This window comes from Caretta caretta, chromosome 6 (assembly GCF_965140235.1).
Source record: "Caretta caretta isolate rCarCar2 chromosome 6, rCarCar1.hap1, whole genome shotgun sequence".
Taxonomy (NCBI): Eukaryota; Metazoa; Chordata; order Testudines; family Cheloniidae; genus Caretta; species Caretta caretta.
The window spans coordinates 10,363,799-10,380,340 of record NC_134211.1 but is presented as its reverse complement, the minus strand read 5'-3'; the positions used below and the strand labels follow the sequence as shown (position 1 = coordinate 10,380,340).

Here is a 16,542-nt window from a genome sequence, read left to right as displayed (position 1 = left end):
TTATGCAAGGTAACCTATTTCCCCTTGTTTTTTCCTATCCCCCTCCCCAGACATTCTTGTTAAACCCTGGATTTGTGCTGGAAACGGCCCACCTTGATTATCATACACATTGTAAGGAGAGTAGTCACTTTAGATAAGCTATTACCAGCAGGAGAGTGGGTTTGTGGGGGGGGGGGGGTGAGAAAACCTGGATTTGTGCTGGAAATGGCCCAACTTGATTATCATACACATTGTAAGGAGAGTGATCACTTTAGATAAGCTATTACCAGCAGGAGAGTGGGGTGGGAAGAGGTATTTTTTCATGCTTTGTGTGTATATAAAAAGATCTTCTATACTTTCCACAGTATGCATCCGATGAAGTGAGCTGTAGCTCACGAAAGCTTATGCTCAAATAAATTGGTTAGTCTCTAAGGTGCCACAAGTACTCCTTTTCTTTTTGCGAACTCCAAAGTACTTTATCCCGGGCATAGGCCCCACATAGTTCTGATTTTCAACTGTGTTAAAAAATTGTGGAAAGTACCCCTTGACTTCCTCAAACCCCATAGCTTTGGGTAACTTGCTAAGTTTCATGGAAAGAAAATTTAAAGAATCTATAAATCTGATGACTAAGTCCACCACCGTTACGCACATTAGTTTCCCCCCTTGTGTTACGGGGCTGACGGCCATTTTTTTCTTTAATCAACTGTCTAAGGATAAAATAACAATCGTAACCTTTAGCGTTATGAATGATAAATGTGTATCCCTTAAAGTGTTTGTCTACAAAGGTTCGAATAAACTCGTTAGCGCATTCTTCACCTTTAAATTCCCAGCTGGTTTCTTTATATAGGTGCAAGGCATAAACAGACTTTGGCACGTGTACCCCCATTTCTTGCATGCATTCAAAATCATAAAACACATAATCCTTCCCCTCTTCTGGAGACCAAATATTACGCATAGAACATTCGTGACCCTCTATGTTGTCGGTCTTCTGATAGCACTGAGGACATTTTTTGCTTTTACACTTGTGATTTTTAGCCTCGTAGAAGCCACACTTATTGCAAAGATTTCTGTTTTTACAATCAACTTTACCATCTTTTGCCCGCGCGCTGGGCCTTTCTAAACAGGCCTCGGACCTGAAAAATAGCTTACCGCTGGGGCATCTCTTTTTTTCAGTGGCCACTTAGCGCTATTACACACATGACAGTGATTTTTACAGGCGTGCTGATGTTTGTGGCTGCACGTGGCGTAACAGCAGCTGCACAAATACAGCGCGCCTATAAAGGCTTTAATATTTAGGATGCCATAATAATGTTTGTCATGTAACAGAACAAAAACAGTTTTGGGGCGTTGTACACGAGCTGTTGTAAAAAAAACACCAATTTCCATTTTCATGATACATAACGGTAATAGCCGCGCCTAAGCGCTCTTCAAAAGAGCTCACGTCCATAAAGCTAATCGGTTTTTGGTCCGAAAACCCCAACTCCTGATGGAAATGTCCAGCCCCTTCTAATAGTTGGGCATCTGTAAATTTTTCATCTGATAAAAGACCCAGCAAAACACAGATTGTTACCTTGGTTATTTAAATCAATTAAATGTTTTCTTTTTTTCCCGATGATTTTACTGTATGTGATAGTTTTCAAGGGTCTTACAACCCCACCTCCACCAGTCCTGTTTCTAATAATCGTAACAACCAGCCTTAGAGTTCAGGACCCCACAATCTCAGCATTACTTTGCAACACCGTAATGATGTTATTTAAAAAATCTACGGTGTTTAATCTTCCCAAGGCTTCCATAAAGAAAAGAGAGGGTGATTTAGCCCCGGGGCATATAAGCTTAGCTTTACAAAATCTTCAGGGCCCACCTGATTATTAATATCATCTAGCAAATTTTGAATAGCGGTGTCAATGGCCGCCATGGCCTCTGTAAACCCCATTACTCTGTCCAAATTAGTGAAACGAAATTCTTGAAAATATTCATAAGCATTAAACTCTCTTCAGGGTCTTATCCAGTGTCTTACATGTTCCAAATACACTGGAGGTGGTATATTAGGAGCGGGAGAATCTGGACCTTCAGAAGAGGGGGTTGGGGAGTCTATGTCTATTTCCCTTTCTTGGTTGGGGGATTGTTTTTTTAAAATAACTCTGGCTTTTTTAAGTTTTTTGGCCAAAAGCCTCCTCAATTTTTTAGATCTCTTCCATTTTTTCCTCCAACCCCTCTTTATGTTTTTAGGTTTCAGGTTTAGTCACACCCTCCCTTCCCCCTTTAACATGCTTTCCAACTTTTCAAGCAGTGCATGGGTCTCTGTTATCTTTTGGTCCAAAAACACGCTTTCTTCTGGAGCATTTTGCTTTTGAAACACCTCAAGAATTAGCTTCAAAAACTTTTTATCTATTAAATGCTTAGGAGACATACAAACACTAAGCAGCTCATTACAAACAACAACTGATACTGCAAGGCCTACGGGGTGGTTCTTATTTGTAGCAGAGGTTCTGCTTTGCCCAGAAGCCGGGGGGGGCTGGCCTCTTGACTCTGCTCAAACCCACCCCTCGAGCGGCTGCTACAGGATTGTTTGCCTTTACCCTTTTTAAAGCTGGTTCCTTCGGGGCTGTAAAGGCTTGGGGTTGTTGAGAACTAGGGGTTTTAATCCCTTTGGATCGCTTAACTAGTGTCCTTGGAAGCTGCAGAGGTCGATCTTTTGGCCCTGGTGGTGCAGGGTGGTTCAAAATCGGGGGAGGTCTAACCCCCTTGCTCCCAACTGCTGCTGTTTCAGTGGTAGATTTTTGGCCCTCTTTAAAGACAGTTGGTTCTGTGTAACAATGGAATTGGATCTGCTGGGCTGCTCCAAATCGAAGTGTCTAATACCCTTGCTTCCAGCTGTCACTGATTCAGAGGGAAATTTCTTGGTTCCCTTCAACGTTTCTTCTTCAGGGATAACGCTTGATAAGTCTATCAATACACATAAACAAAATGTTTTTAGCACATAAACCTGTATGTTCTTTTTACTAACAGCCACAAACATATCCCCTACATATATACATTTCACATAACCCAACCCGTCACGCTAAATATAATGCAAAATATGAAAGCGCTATTCCCTCTTATGCCACATGGCGGTAGTATAGCTCCAAAATTCTCAACAACGGCCGGCAAAACATTTTTACAGGGATCAGAGCAGCAGCCGTGTTAGTCTGTATCCGCAAAAAGAACAGGAGGACTTGTGGCACCTTAGACCTTATGCTCAAATAAATTTGTTAGTCTCTAAGGTGTCACAAGTCCTCCTTTTCTTTTTACAGTAAAACCTTTGGGGCAAAGGCAGGGCCGGCTCCAGGCACCAGCGGGCCTGTGTTCGGCGGGCAGGATTCCCCGTTCGGCGGCAAGTTGGGGTTTTTTTGCCGCTTGGGGTGGCAAAAATGCTGGAGCTGGCCCTGGGCAAAGGTGGTTTCTTTTTTTTACTAACAACAGCAAACCCCTAGAAAAAATGTACACTATTTTTAATAGCTGTTATTTCAAACACATATTTAAAAACAAATCATACCGTCTTCTGTAATCTCAGGAAAATCTGTCTGTTGGTTTTGACTTCCATCTTGTTCTAAATTAAAAAAAAACTTAAACTCCTTAAAACCATTTCTTTTAAAAATAAACCATAAATGTGTTAGCAGCTTACCAAAATTTAAAACTTCTCGTGCAGAATCTGGTATGTCAAGAAAAAAGGCCTTGTCCTTTTATATATATATATATAAACTTTTAAATAAGCACAACACAGGTATAAAGCAAGGGTAACACACACCATAGTCATTTTTCTTACCATGTTGTTGCTTCCCATGATGCCAAAAGCTTGTATCAGCGGTGTTTCTTTAACAGCCTTGTCCAGTTTTCTGTCCCTATTTATAGGTTTAAACCTTTTGAAAAAGGGGCTTGGGGCCCCCTAACATTTAAAACCAGGGTGTGTAAGGGTCATTTGTTCTAGGAAAAAAGATGGGGAGGGGGGAGTACGGGGGAAGAAAGGGGCTACATACTTTAGCTTCTTTAAACCTTAATGGTTAAAAAGTTCTTATTTTCTATCGTAAGTGTCTTTAAACAGTTAATAAAAAGACACTGTAAATGGTAATATGCCCATTAACATATCTGTAACCAAAAGTCTTTAAAAGCTACAGCCTTTATTCTTTAATTTAATTTATTCAATTGTTTATGGTATGTGTTGGTCAGCATTTGTTACAGGGTCCTGTTTGTTTAGATAAGAGCAGAGCAAGCGGCCTCTAAAGAAAAAAAAAGCCAGGAATCCTGGGCTTTAGCTTTAATGGTTAAAAAGTTTTTATTTTATATAGTAAGCTTATTTACAGTTAAAGTTACTGTTCTTTTTAGTACAAGTCTTTGGTATCATTTTCTTTTAAAAGCAGGCCTTGGGCTTTCTTATTTCTGATCACAATGGCTTCTTTTTTCCCATTGTTCTTACTGACCATGTTAGTCTAAAACTTTTTTGTGTTTTTAATTCCTGAACTGTTTCTGCAGGCTTACCTTTTATTAAAACACTTATGCCCATGGGACTAAATAAAGGAGTGTATCTTTTCGAGGGTTTATTCCTTTACAAGACTTTCGTCTCTCTTTGTTAAAAAGTAAAAAAAAACAAGCTTCTTCTCTCTGATCCAGGGGTTAACAAAATAAGGGAAATATAAACTGTCTGTTACTAAAAACCTGGGGTTTTAAACCTGGGGTAATTCTGCCTGCTCTCTTTTATTGAAACACCCCTGTAAATAAAGGGCTGTGTCTTTTCAAGTCAATATAAAGCAGAGCTTTATTCCATTACAAAACTTAATGTAACTAACTTGTGTCTGTTAAAAAGCAGGTAAAACAGCAGCCTTCTTCTTTCTGATCACAGCTATCAGCTGCAAAAGCCTGTTGTTTTATATTGGGCTTTCTAAAAAAAAAAAAGAACCTAGGAAAAAACTTTTTAAAATTGTTTGTTACTAAAAGCGTATGGTTCTAACTTTTGTGAAACCCCCCTTCTAAAAAACTACATGGCAGGAAAAATGCTGGGGGGGGGTCTGTTTCTTTAGATAAGAATAAGGCTGTTAAAAGGGGGGGGAATCTTGGGCCTATAAAATTGGTTCAGGAAAATAAACTCTATAACGCCGTTGTAGAACAACCTCTGATTGGCCCAATCCAAAGGTGAGGATAACAAGGCTGAAAGTTTCTAAAATGTGCAGCTGCCTCATTTTACAGAAAGACTTGCAAGGTAAATCTCTCTCTCTCTTCGATTCAGTCATGTGCTCTCTATCTTCCCTCTGTTCTTGCTTTTAATCTCCCCTGATACTGAATGCTTTTTTATTCACTTTTTAATGATGTGCTTAGTAAATTTCCTTTTTAAGCCTAGCTTTTAATGTTTTTAGCCAGCTTTTGGCTATGTGCTTACTAAACAGGTTTTTAATATTGTTTAATGCTTTGTTAGTCACTTTTTTTATCATATGCTTACTAAATAGGCTTTGCCTTACTAAATTTCCTTTTTAAACCTAGTTTTATTGTTTGTTAGCCAGTTTTTGGCCATGTGCTTAGTAAATTTCCTTTTTAAAGCTAGCTTTTAATGTTTTTTTAGCCAGTTTTTGGCCATGTGCTTACTAAACAGGTTTTGCCTTAGTTTTTAATATTGTTTAATGCTTTTTTTATTCCCTTTTTTATCATGTGCTTCCTAAATTTCCTTTTTAATCCTGTTTTTGTAGCTTTTAATGTAAGGTAGAGATCCTCTCTAAATCTTGGGACTACAGGATTGATTCCACAAGTGCATTCTGTGACCTAGCTGTAGAACAACTGCTGATCGGCCCGCCAAAAGGAGGGGCTAGCTCCCTAGGAGCGCCGCCCAGAACAGCTATCCTTCCACTACCGGCAGTCGGTGGGGTAGGCTGTTTCGCTCTGCATGTGTTCAGTAACACAAACACTCTATTCTTTAATAACTTGCCCTTTACCAACGGTTCTCCTTATTCAATCACCTTTTTTCAATAAACCTCACCCAAACGTCTCTCACTCTAATCTTTCAACCTTTTGCTCTCAATGTATCACATTTTCTATTCTTTTCTAGCATACCATAATCTCTCTTTTCTTTAATAACCTGCCCTTTAACAACAGCTCTCCTTACACAATCCCCTTTTTTCAATAAACCTCACCCAAGCTTTAAACTTCTCTCAATGTATCCAAGCACAACACTTCCCCCATTCAAACACACACAATTTTTTTTCAAAATGGCCGACGGCGCCAAACTTCGGCGCCAACAGAAACAGTGTGGGAGGGCGGGACATAAGCCCCAAAGGGCGCATGGAAACCTGTCCAAAAACGCATGGTGAGGAGTGCTATCGACGTTATATTACTGTCCCTTCTGTACTTAAAATTTATGAAAGTAGAAACTCAGTGCTTAATTTGTGCCGAGGCTTGCCAGAGATGAGCACCGGCACCTCCAGGCTTGGCAGTTCATAGACCCGGCACCTCTGGCCTCTCCTCGTCAGTTATGAAAGTAAAAAAAATTGCTCGAGCCCCGGCACCTCTTTCATTACAAACTAAACACTGTAGAAACCCCAGATTCACAGGGTCAAATGTACTGTATCGCCAGATTCATGGTGCCACCAATTCCAAAGTCACAGCCACCCAACGCTGCACAATGCCACCACTCCCAAATTCAATAGCTCCAAATTCTCACGGCCAACAAATTCTTGTATTGCCAGCCCCAAATTCAACAAACAAAAAGCATGTGTCAGGCCCCCAAGAGATCCGTGATACTGGCTTAACAAATCATGAGATTTAAAATATAATAAATTTGGCAACCTCTTTACTTCCCATCCATGGTTTGAGCCTTTGCAGAGGGCTACATTTTCTGACTCTTCTTCCCAAGCATGAGGGCTAGGGATGGACCTTCTTTTTTAAATGACAGAGGAAGTTCTCGCATAATCCCCTGACTCTGGGAGCTGGGGCTTTAGGAAAAAAACACCAACCTTCATGAAACTCACAAACAAATCATGAGAGTCTGTGACACTGCCAGTCTAAGACCAGCGGGATGCTCAGAAAGCTGGAGACTATGCACAAGTGACTTAATGCTTCAGTTTCCATATTTGAATATACACAGCTTTATTTGCAGGGAGGAGAGGTCACCAGAGCTTAAGCCTGATGAGGCTGCAGCATGGAGCAAACGCTGGGGGAGCCAGGAGAACTTCCTAGGTGATCATAATGGTGCCTTCTGGCCTTAGACAGCTCTGGATCTTGGTGCTGCTCCCAGCTGGCTCTGACCTCCCCTGAAGCTGGTGTCTGGGGATGTTTCATGGGTTCTTGAGGCTCTGCCCCATTCTCCTTGTCCTGGGCTGGGTGGAAGGGAGCTGTGGCCGGGTTGCTGGGCCCCAGTGCTGGCAGTTGCTTGCCAAAGACTAGGAGGGGGCAAATGGCTGCTTCCTGCCATCAGCTGGGGGGATGCTCTGGCTGGGCTGCTCCCAGCTCTGGCTGCCCCTGTGGGGGTGGGTCCGGCTGGCTGTGACTAGAAGCAGGGGTTGAGCTCTCAGGTCCAGTGTCTCTCTTGCCAAATCGGGGCATTTCAGCTCCTAGGAGCCGTTCAGACAAGAGCTAAAACTGCCAGTGACTGAAACAGGTTCCCCCGTCTCCCTCTAACCCGCCACCACCATCACACTGCCAAGGAGTAGGAGCCAGAGCCCTCAGGCCTGTGACAGGAAGGTACAATATAGGGCTGCACGTTTGGGGTTTGATCTCTGCAGGGGTCCATGTGTCATAGCCCCCACTCTGCTCTTCCACTCCTGGGTGGGCAGGGGGGAAGTCTTCCCAGGTCTAGTGTGGAGGGCAGGGACACGGCTCCTCCACACATCAGCCCCTAGGTGTTACTGCTGAACAGCTGTAAACAAGAGGGACACATCCTAGGTAGAATGATGCCTAGTTAAAGTTGCCTGATGCATTCACTTTAAGACCCTGTCTTCAGTTGCTTATGGCTTTTTCAGACTTGAGCCATTCGGACTGAAATGCTTCATGCCAGGCACCTGCCTCAGGCTGAATGTTCTGGAAAGTTTCAGTGGAAATCATAGAAATGCAGGGCTGGAAGAGACAGGCTGTTTCACTGTTGATAAACTCACAGGAAGGAACCTTATATATTGGGGAAAACAGGTACTCCTGGAGCTGGTCTGTTTCTCTCACGAGGGTGGTGTTGGGCAGGTTTGATCTCTGTCCGAACTTTCCCCACAGCCAGTTCAGAAACAATTCTGCAATTTGCCTTTTAGCCAGGTTCACCTTGACATGGTCTCTGTGTAAATCTACACCTTCCCTCTCACAGAAATTGTCGGGCACCATGCAATCAGCACTGTAGTCTGCCATAGCCCCGACCTAGTCTTCACTTTTAAAGTGTTAAATGAATGAGGAAAATACCCTTTGTCCCAGGCCAAGCCCAGGGCCTGCATTAGCTGGCTGAGCTTCATAGGTAAGAAGTGGAAAGAGTCAATAAAACAAACATCCAAGGCCTGCACCTTCACAATCAGGACTTTGCCTTCATGCGTGACCAGATCTACATCCATCTTCTCCTTCAAGAGCTGCCTCAGGATAATGTATCTGTCATCCCCTTCGCCACAGGGAGCAAGGAAGGTGTAGTTCCAAAAGAGCTTAGCCAGAAAGGGCCTGGCAAGGGCTGCACACGTTCCACACCTGTAAACTACCAGCAGATCTTGCTTTGCAAAAATGTAACCAGGGATCTGGTCAGGGGTCCCCTGAGAACAACATACACAATGTACTTTTCTGATGCCTTGGTTGCACTGATGTTGAGTTGTTGACCATGAAACACAGATGTCTGTCTTGACTAGTGGTTCTCAACCTGTTTATCATTGTGGGCCGCAGGTTGAGAACCACAATGTTCCCCCACCCTAAAACCATTCACAGTCCCTTATGCCCAGCGCCCCTGCCCAGAGTGGGGCCAGGAGTGGAGCTGGGCAGCAGCGGGGACCTGGACCCATGGGGCCAGGCAGCAGCTGGGACCCCCCAGCACCAGCCAGAAGCCTAGCACCTGGTGGGGCTGGCAGCCAGGACCCAAGAAGGGGGTCAGGAGCGGAGGCCCACCTAAAACCTGGGGCAAATCCCTAGTTCCCAGAGCCCCCCCAAAAAACTTACCCACAGACCCACTCTCCTGCCCCCTACCCCACTGCGGCACTCATCAGCCCCCTGCTGGCAGAAGCGCTGGTGCAGGAGGCAAGAAGCTATCTTCCCCTCAGCCGGCCCTGCCCCGTGCCAAACCAGAGCAGCAAATTTTGCATTTTTTTTAGCACACAGTTGGACTGCAGCTATGTGCTAATTGGGCCGCCTGAGGCCCGCGTGTTGAGAACTGCTAGTTTAGATCATCACAGTCTTCAGCATCACCAGGGATCCTAGTTTTCTGTGATAAAAAACTACAGAATTTCTCATAAAAAACCATTAAAATCCGCATTTTTCAGCGATTAAAATGAAACGCTGAACTTTAGTTTCCCTATAGAATAGAATATCAGGGTTGGAAGGGACCTCAGGAGGTCATCTAGTCCAACCCCCTGCTCAAAGCAGGACCAATCCCCAACTAAATCATCCCAGCCAGGGCTTTGTCAAGCCTGACCTTAAAAATATCTAAGGAAGGGTTTTTGGCATCTTTTCATAACTTTACTTACTCACGTCTGGAGGCTGAAGTGAAATCTGAGATGCATTAAAAAAATAACCTCTCTATGCTGGAAGTTTATTGGAGTATGTTTAGCGATGTAAATGTAAAGAGCATTCAAAAATCAAGCAGGATAGGGAGGTCGTGCACATTGAATAAGTGACACTGGTACTTTCAGTAACATTTAGTGAATATATGTTTTTATTTTTCCACAAATTTAAAGATTCTCTGTCAAAATGCAAATTCTGCATTTTTCTGCGGCAAACGGATTTCTACGATCCTTGAACATCACACAGCTTACAGTCCCGGCCTTTGCAAGGATGGTCTTTTTCCATGTAGTACCGACAGCTGTCACACAGCATCTTGGACTGGCTTTGCTTTGGGTTGTGTAGTGGAGCAGCTGCCCCACTCCAGCAGAACAGGGGTTAAAAGCAGCCCTGGAGAGGGCTGTGGCTGGGATAAAAGGAGTGAGAGCAGTTGAGGGAGCAGCTGACCACAGCTGTGGCCAGCTCAATCAGGGCCCAGCTGGCCCTGATAAAAGGGCTGTGGGGCCCCAAGCTGAAGGAGCTTCACTCTAGCCCTGGAGTGGGAAGGGCTAGCTTCCTGGGAGCAAGGTACCCAAAGTAGAGCAGTGCTGGGGAAGGGCAAAGGGAGCTCCAGCCTAGTAAACCCCAAGGCTGCAGGCCTTGTGGAAGACCTATGAAAGGTACCGGGGCTACAGAGGGGCAGCCTGGGGATAAGCAAAGGCAGCAGGTCCTATCCCCTTGCCAATGTTGAGTAGCCACTATAGGCTGCAGTCTGCCCCAGGGAAAGGGGGCTAGATGATGACTGGCAGTAGCCACTGAGGCAAGGTGGGCTTAGAGGGTTGGGGGTTCCCCTGGGAGGGGAGACCCAGAGTCTGAGGGCACTGCAGTGGGGCAGCACCCCAAGGTATGGGGCACTGGGGTCTGGGAGGGACATGGGGCCTGAGGTGGGTAAGACACTGGCCAGCAGAGGGTGCTCTGAGGCTGAAGAGCTAATTCCCAAGATGACCAGCAGGAGGTGCTTGGCAGGTGAGTCTACAGGTTGCGAAGGTCCTCTGTGTCTCTAAGCACAATGGGGACCTGCAGAACCCCCTGCCAGTACTGCATCAATAGCACCCTCTGTACACTTATAAGGATAAGGCCTTTTCCTGTAGCCATATTGCAAGGCCCAAAGCCTTTGTCTGCACCATATTAGAAGAGCAGCAGCCATTGACTAAGAAGCAGGAAGTCACATCCTTGCATTCCATCTAAATTACATTAAAAAAGTAATATCAGGCTGTTAAAAAGGCAATCGTGTTCTAATAGCACCCACCATCACCAGATAAACCGATCTTCAGATGGCTAAAGACAACTTAGTTTGGTAGCATTCTGTCTGGCAAGAAATCACTTATCAATAGTTCGCAAAAAGAAAAGGAGTACTTGTGGCACCTTAGAGACTAACCAATTTATTTGAGCATGAGCTTTCGTGAGCTACAGCTCACTTCATCAGATGTTTACCGTGGAAACTGCAGCAGACTTTATATACACACAGAGAATATGAAACAATACCTCCTCCCACCCCACTGTCCTGCTGGTAATAGCTTATCTAAAGTGATCAACAGGTGGGCCATTTCCAGCACAAATCCAGGTTTTCTCACCCTCCACCCCCCCACACAAATTCACTCTCCTGCTGGTGCTAGCCCATCCAAAGTGACAACTCTTTACATAATCAAGTCGGGCTATTTCCTGCATAGATCCAGGTTTTCTCACATCCCCCCCACCCCCATACACACACAAACTCACTCTCCTGCTGGTAATAGCTCATCTAAACTGACCACTCTCCAAGTTTAAATCCAAGTTAAACCAGAACATCTGGGGGGGGGGGGCGGGTAGGAAAAAACAAGAGGAAACAGGCTACCTTGCATAATGACTTAGCCACTCCCAGTCTCTATTTAAGCCTAAATTAATAGTATCCAATTTGCAAATGAATTCCAATTCAGCAGTTTCTCGCTGGAGTCTGGATTTGAAGTTTTTTTGTTTTAAGATAGCGACCTTCATGTCTGTGATTGCGTGACCAGAGAGATTGAAGTGTTCTCCGACTGGTTTATGAATGTTATAATTCTTGACATCTGATTTGTGTCCATTTATTCTTTTACGTAGAGACTGTCCAGTTTGACCAATGTACATGGCAGAGGGGCATTGCTGGCACATGATGGCATATATCACATTGGTGGATGTGCAGGTGAATGAGCCTCTGATAGTGTGGCTGATGTTATTAGGTCCTGTGATGGTGTCCCCTGAATAGATATGTGGGCACAATTGGCAACGGGCTTTGTTGCAAGGGTAAGTTCCTGGGTTAGTGGTTCTGTTGTGTGGTATGTGGTTGTTGGTGAGTATTTGCTTCAGGTTGCGGGGCTGTCTGTAGGCAAGGACTGGCCTGTCTCCCAAGACTTGTGAGAGTGTTGGGTCATCCTTTAGGATAGGTTGTAGATCCTTAATAATGCGTTGGAGGGGTTTTAGTTGGGGGCTGAAGGTGACCGCTAGTGGCGTTCTGTTATTTTCTTTGTTAGGCCTGTCCTGTAGTAGGTAACTTCTGGGAACTCTTCTGGCTCTATCAATCTGTTTCTTTACTTCTGCAGGTGGGTATTGTAGTTGTAAGAAAGCTTGACAGAGATCTTGTAGGTGTTTGTCTCTGTCTGAGGGGTTGGAGCAAATGCGGTTGTATCGCAGAGCTTGGCTGTAGACGATGGATCGTGTGGTGTGGTCAGGGTGAAAGCTGGAGGCATGCAGGTAGGAATAGCGGTCAGTAGGTTTCCGGTATAGGGTGGTGTTTATGTGGCCATTGTTTATTAGCACTGTAGTGTCCAGGAAGTGGATCTCTTGTGTGGACTGGACCAGGCTGAGGTTGGTGGTGGGATGGAAATTGTTGAAATCATGGTGGAATTCCTCAAGGGCTTCTTTTCCATGGGTCCAGATGATGAAGATATCATCAATATAGCGCAAGTAGAGTAGGGGCTTTAGGGGACGAGAGCTGAGGAAGCGTTGTTCTAAATCAGCCATAAAAATGTTGGCATACTGTGGGGCCATGCGGGTACCCATAGCAGTGCCGCTGATCTGAAGGTATACATTGTCCCCAAATGTGAAATAGTTATGGGTAAGGACAAAGTCACAAAGTTCAGCCACCAGGTTAGCCGTGACATTATCGGGGATAGTGTTCTTGACGGCTTGTAGTCCATCTTTGTGTGGAATGTTGGTGTAGAGGGCTTCTACATCCATAGTAGCCAGGATGGTGTTATCAGGAAGATCACCGATGGATTGAAGTTTCCTCAGGAAGTCAGTGGTGTCTCGAAGGTAGCTGGGAGTGCTGGTAGCGTAGGGCCTGAGGAGGGAGTCTACATAGCCAGACAATCCTGCTGTCAGGGTGCCAATGCCTGAGATGATGGGGCGCCCAGGATTTCCAGGTTTATGGATCTTGGGTAGTAGATAGAATATCCCAGGTCGGGGTTCCAGGGGTGTGTCTGTGTGGATTTGATCTTGTGCTTTTTCAGGAAGTTTCTTGAGCAAATGCTGTAGTTGCTTTTGGTAACTCTCAGTGGGATCATAGGGTAATGGCTTGTAGAAACTATAATTATAACATTCATAAACCATATGAATTATTAATTATATTATATTATATTATAAAAATATAATTATAACATTCATAAACCAGTCGGAGAACACTTCAATCTCTCTGGTCACGCAATCACAGACATGAAGGTCGCTATCTTAAAACAAAAAAACTTCAAATCCAGACTCCAGCGAGAAACTGCTGAATTGGAATTCATTTGCAAATTGGATACTATTAATTTAGGCTTAAATAGAGACTGGGAGTGGCTAAGTCATTATGCAAGGTAGCCTGTTTCCTCTTGTTTTTTCCTACCCGCCCCCCCCCCCAGATGTTCTGGTTTAACTTGGATTTAAACTTGGAGAGTGGTCAGTTTAGATGAGCTATTACCAGCAGGAGAGTGAGTTTGTGTGTGTATGGGGGTGGGGGGGATGTGAGAAAACCTGGATCTATGCAGGAAATAGCCCGACTTGATTATGTAAAGAGTTGTCACTTTGGATGGGCTAGCACCAGCAGGAGAGTGAATTTGTGTGGGGGGGTGGAGGGTGAGAAAACCTGGATTTGTGCTGGAAATGGCCCACCTGTTGATCACTTTAGATAAGCTATTACCAGCAGGACAGTGGGGTGGGAGGAGGTATTGTTTCATATTCTCTGTGTGTATATAAAGTCTGCTGCAGTTTCCACGGTAAACATCTGATGAAGTGAGCTGTAGCTCACGAAAGCTCATGCTCAAATAAATTGGTTAGTCTCTAAGGTGCCACAAGTACTCCTTTTCTTTTTGCGAATACAGACTAACACGGCTGTTCCTCTGAAACTTATCAATAGTTGTGGTTGTGAAATCCTCATTCTTTGTTTGATCTTTATGGTCCCCACTCTCTATTGTATGATCTGTCTGGTTCTTTGACTGTTTCTGTCTATTACATAATTAATTTTGCTAGGTGTAAATCAATGAAGGTGGAGGGGTATGACTGGTTAGAGAATCTTGTTCCACAATGTTAGGAGTGGTTAGTAAAATGATTGGTTAAGGTACAGCGAAGCAGGACTCAAGTTTCACTATATAAACTGGGGTCCAAAAGGTAATTATTTGGAATCTGCTCCAGGACACAGCTCCAAGATCAGAGCTGCCAGACCTCCACACCCTGCCAATAATACCATGCAGAACCTGGAGTCCCCAAGTAACTGAATCCTGAGAGGCCAGCAGGAAAAAATTGTCTGCTTTATTGGGAGTGATGAGTATTGTATGCTTAGCGTGAGCATTCTGGTTTTGTTGATTGTTAATAAAGAGGATAAGGATATTGCTGTGTAAGGCTCTTTCACTGGTAAAAGATCCTGCAAACCCGCAGCATATAAAGTTATGCCTGAACCCTAGGAACTGGTAAGGGGGGTGCCCCTAGCATGTCTGAGTAACAGAGGTTTGGGCGGGTAACTCACTGTGTGCTCAGACAGAGTCTGCAGCTCTGGTGGCAAACCTGGCTATTGTTAGGGTTACAGGTCATGCAGCAAAGGTCACAGAAATATCTTACCCCACACATTCTTCACATCCAAGACCCCAAAGTAATGATCACTCTGCAAGAGGATAAATGCTGTTTTTAGGGTATACAGGACCCTGGGTATTAAACTGCCCCAACGCCCCCCCTTCTCATTGTACATCACCACACTACGGGTGACTGCTGCACCGCACCTCACTGAGGGTGAGCTTTTTCTGATGGGAAAAGCGTGATTTCTCATGGACCTTTCTCACCCTATCTACCAGCTCAGTGTGGGTGAGCTTCTTCTCGGATAGCGCTGCCGCGCTAGCCCGGGGCGGGGATTGTACCTGACCCACGTGTCCCCGCGCCCGGACTCCCGGGCCCGCTACAGCCCCGCGCGGCCCCGTTTCCAGCCCCAGGGAGCCCCTTGGAGAAGGGGGCCGGGCGGCTCCTGCCCCCCGCCCAGCGGGGACAGGCTCCGGCCCGCACAGGTCTGCGCGGCGCGGGGCGGGGCGGGTTACTGGCTGGGGCGCTAAATCCGCCCTGGAGCAGGCGGGGCCAAGGAGCCTTCCCGCGCCAGGCCGGACACCTGGGTCCCCAGCCCGGCCCGTGCGCAGGGCGGGTCCCCGCTGCAGCCCAGGGGTCGGTCGGTGAGCGGGGCGCAGCGGAGGGGGAGAAACAGCCGCGGAGGCAGGAAGTCGCTGCCCGGGGAAAGCGGCCGCCGGGGGGGGGTTCGGAGCCGAAGGGGGCTGGTGACGCCCCCCCACCAGCCGGTGCCAACGAAGTGGGAGAGGGGTCTGCAACTGAGCTAACCTGGGGCTTCATTCCCGCGCCCGTAGTAGGGCAGTGACGGGGGGGGGGGTGTAATCCCAGCCCCCTCCCTGGGATGTTACTGAGAATGTCACACCTGCCCCAGGCCCCGAATAACGGGGTCCCGCTCTCCTCGGGGGATTCCCTGGGAACTGACTTGGCCCCTTTTCTCCTCTCTCCAGACACGCCCTGTCTGTCCCTTCCCTGCTACCAAGGACCTCGCCTTGCCCCAGACCCCAATAGCCCCAGACCATGGCGATGGCTGCAGCGGGGCCGGCACAGGTAGGACGCGGGGCGGGGACTCCCCGGCCGGGCACTGGCTGGTCCCAAGGGGGGCGGGGACCCGGGTCCCTCCCGCGCTAGTGACCCCGGGGGGTGGTGCTGACCCGGGCCAAGCACTGCCCCAGGGTCGGGAGCGGCTCAGCATGGCCAGGCAGGGCCTGGGGTCCTGCTTTGCACTAGCGCAGCCCGGGGGCCCAGGGCTGCAGCAGCTGGAGCCGGGGAGATGCTTTGGGGCCCCAGGACCCTCCCACAGAAAGCCAGGACCGTCCCTGGGACTAGGGAGGGGAAGGTCCTGGCCAGGCGGACATGTGGAGATGGGCGCTGTCCCTTTACCCTTAGGGCCCTGGCCTGGCAAAGGAGCCCTGAGGTGCCCGAGCCAGGGGCGGGAGTGGGGCTGAGCACAGGCCTGTGGCAGAGGCGGGGACTCCTGTTTCTTGCCCTGGGATTCAGGCCCTTCCCAGGGCCCTGACTCAGAACCCCCTGGGCAGAGATGAAAGTAAGCTGGCACACCCCGGTACGGTGTACCGGGAAGAGCCGGTGCGCCGTACCGGGGTGGATCGGCTTCCCCAGGTGCAATTTAAAGGGCCTACAGCGGCTGGAGCCCCCAGCCCTTTAAATTGCTACCAGACCCCTGCTGCCGGAGCCCTGGGACCTTTAAATTGTCCCCGGAGCCTGCCGGAGCCCTGGGGTAGCGGCGGCAGGGCTGGGGCGGTGATTTAAAGGGCCCAGGGTGGTAGCCGCGGCCGAGCCACT

General features: G+C 46.9%; 1 pseudogene; it reads left to right on the top strand.

Annotated features, from left to right (window-relative positions):
• The first annotated feature begins 6,209 nt into the window (after window positions 1-6,209).
• LOC125637935 (uncharacterized) overlaps window positions 6,210-16,542 on the top strand; it is a 34,526-nt pseudogene continuing 24,193 nt past the window's right edge.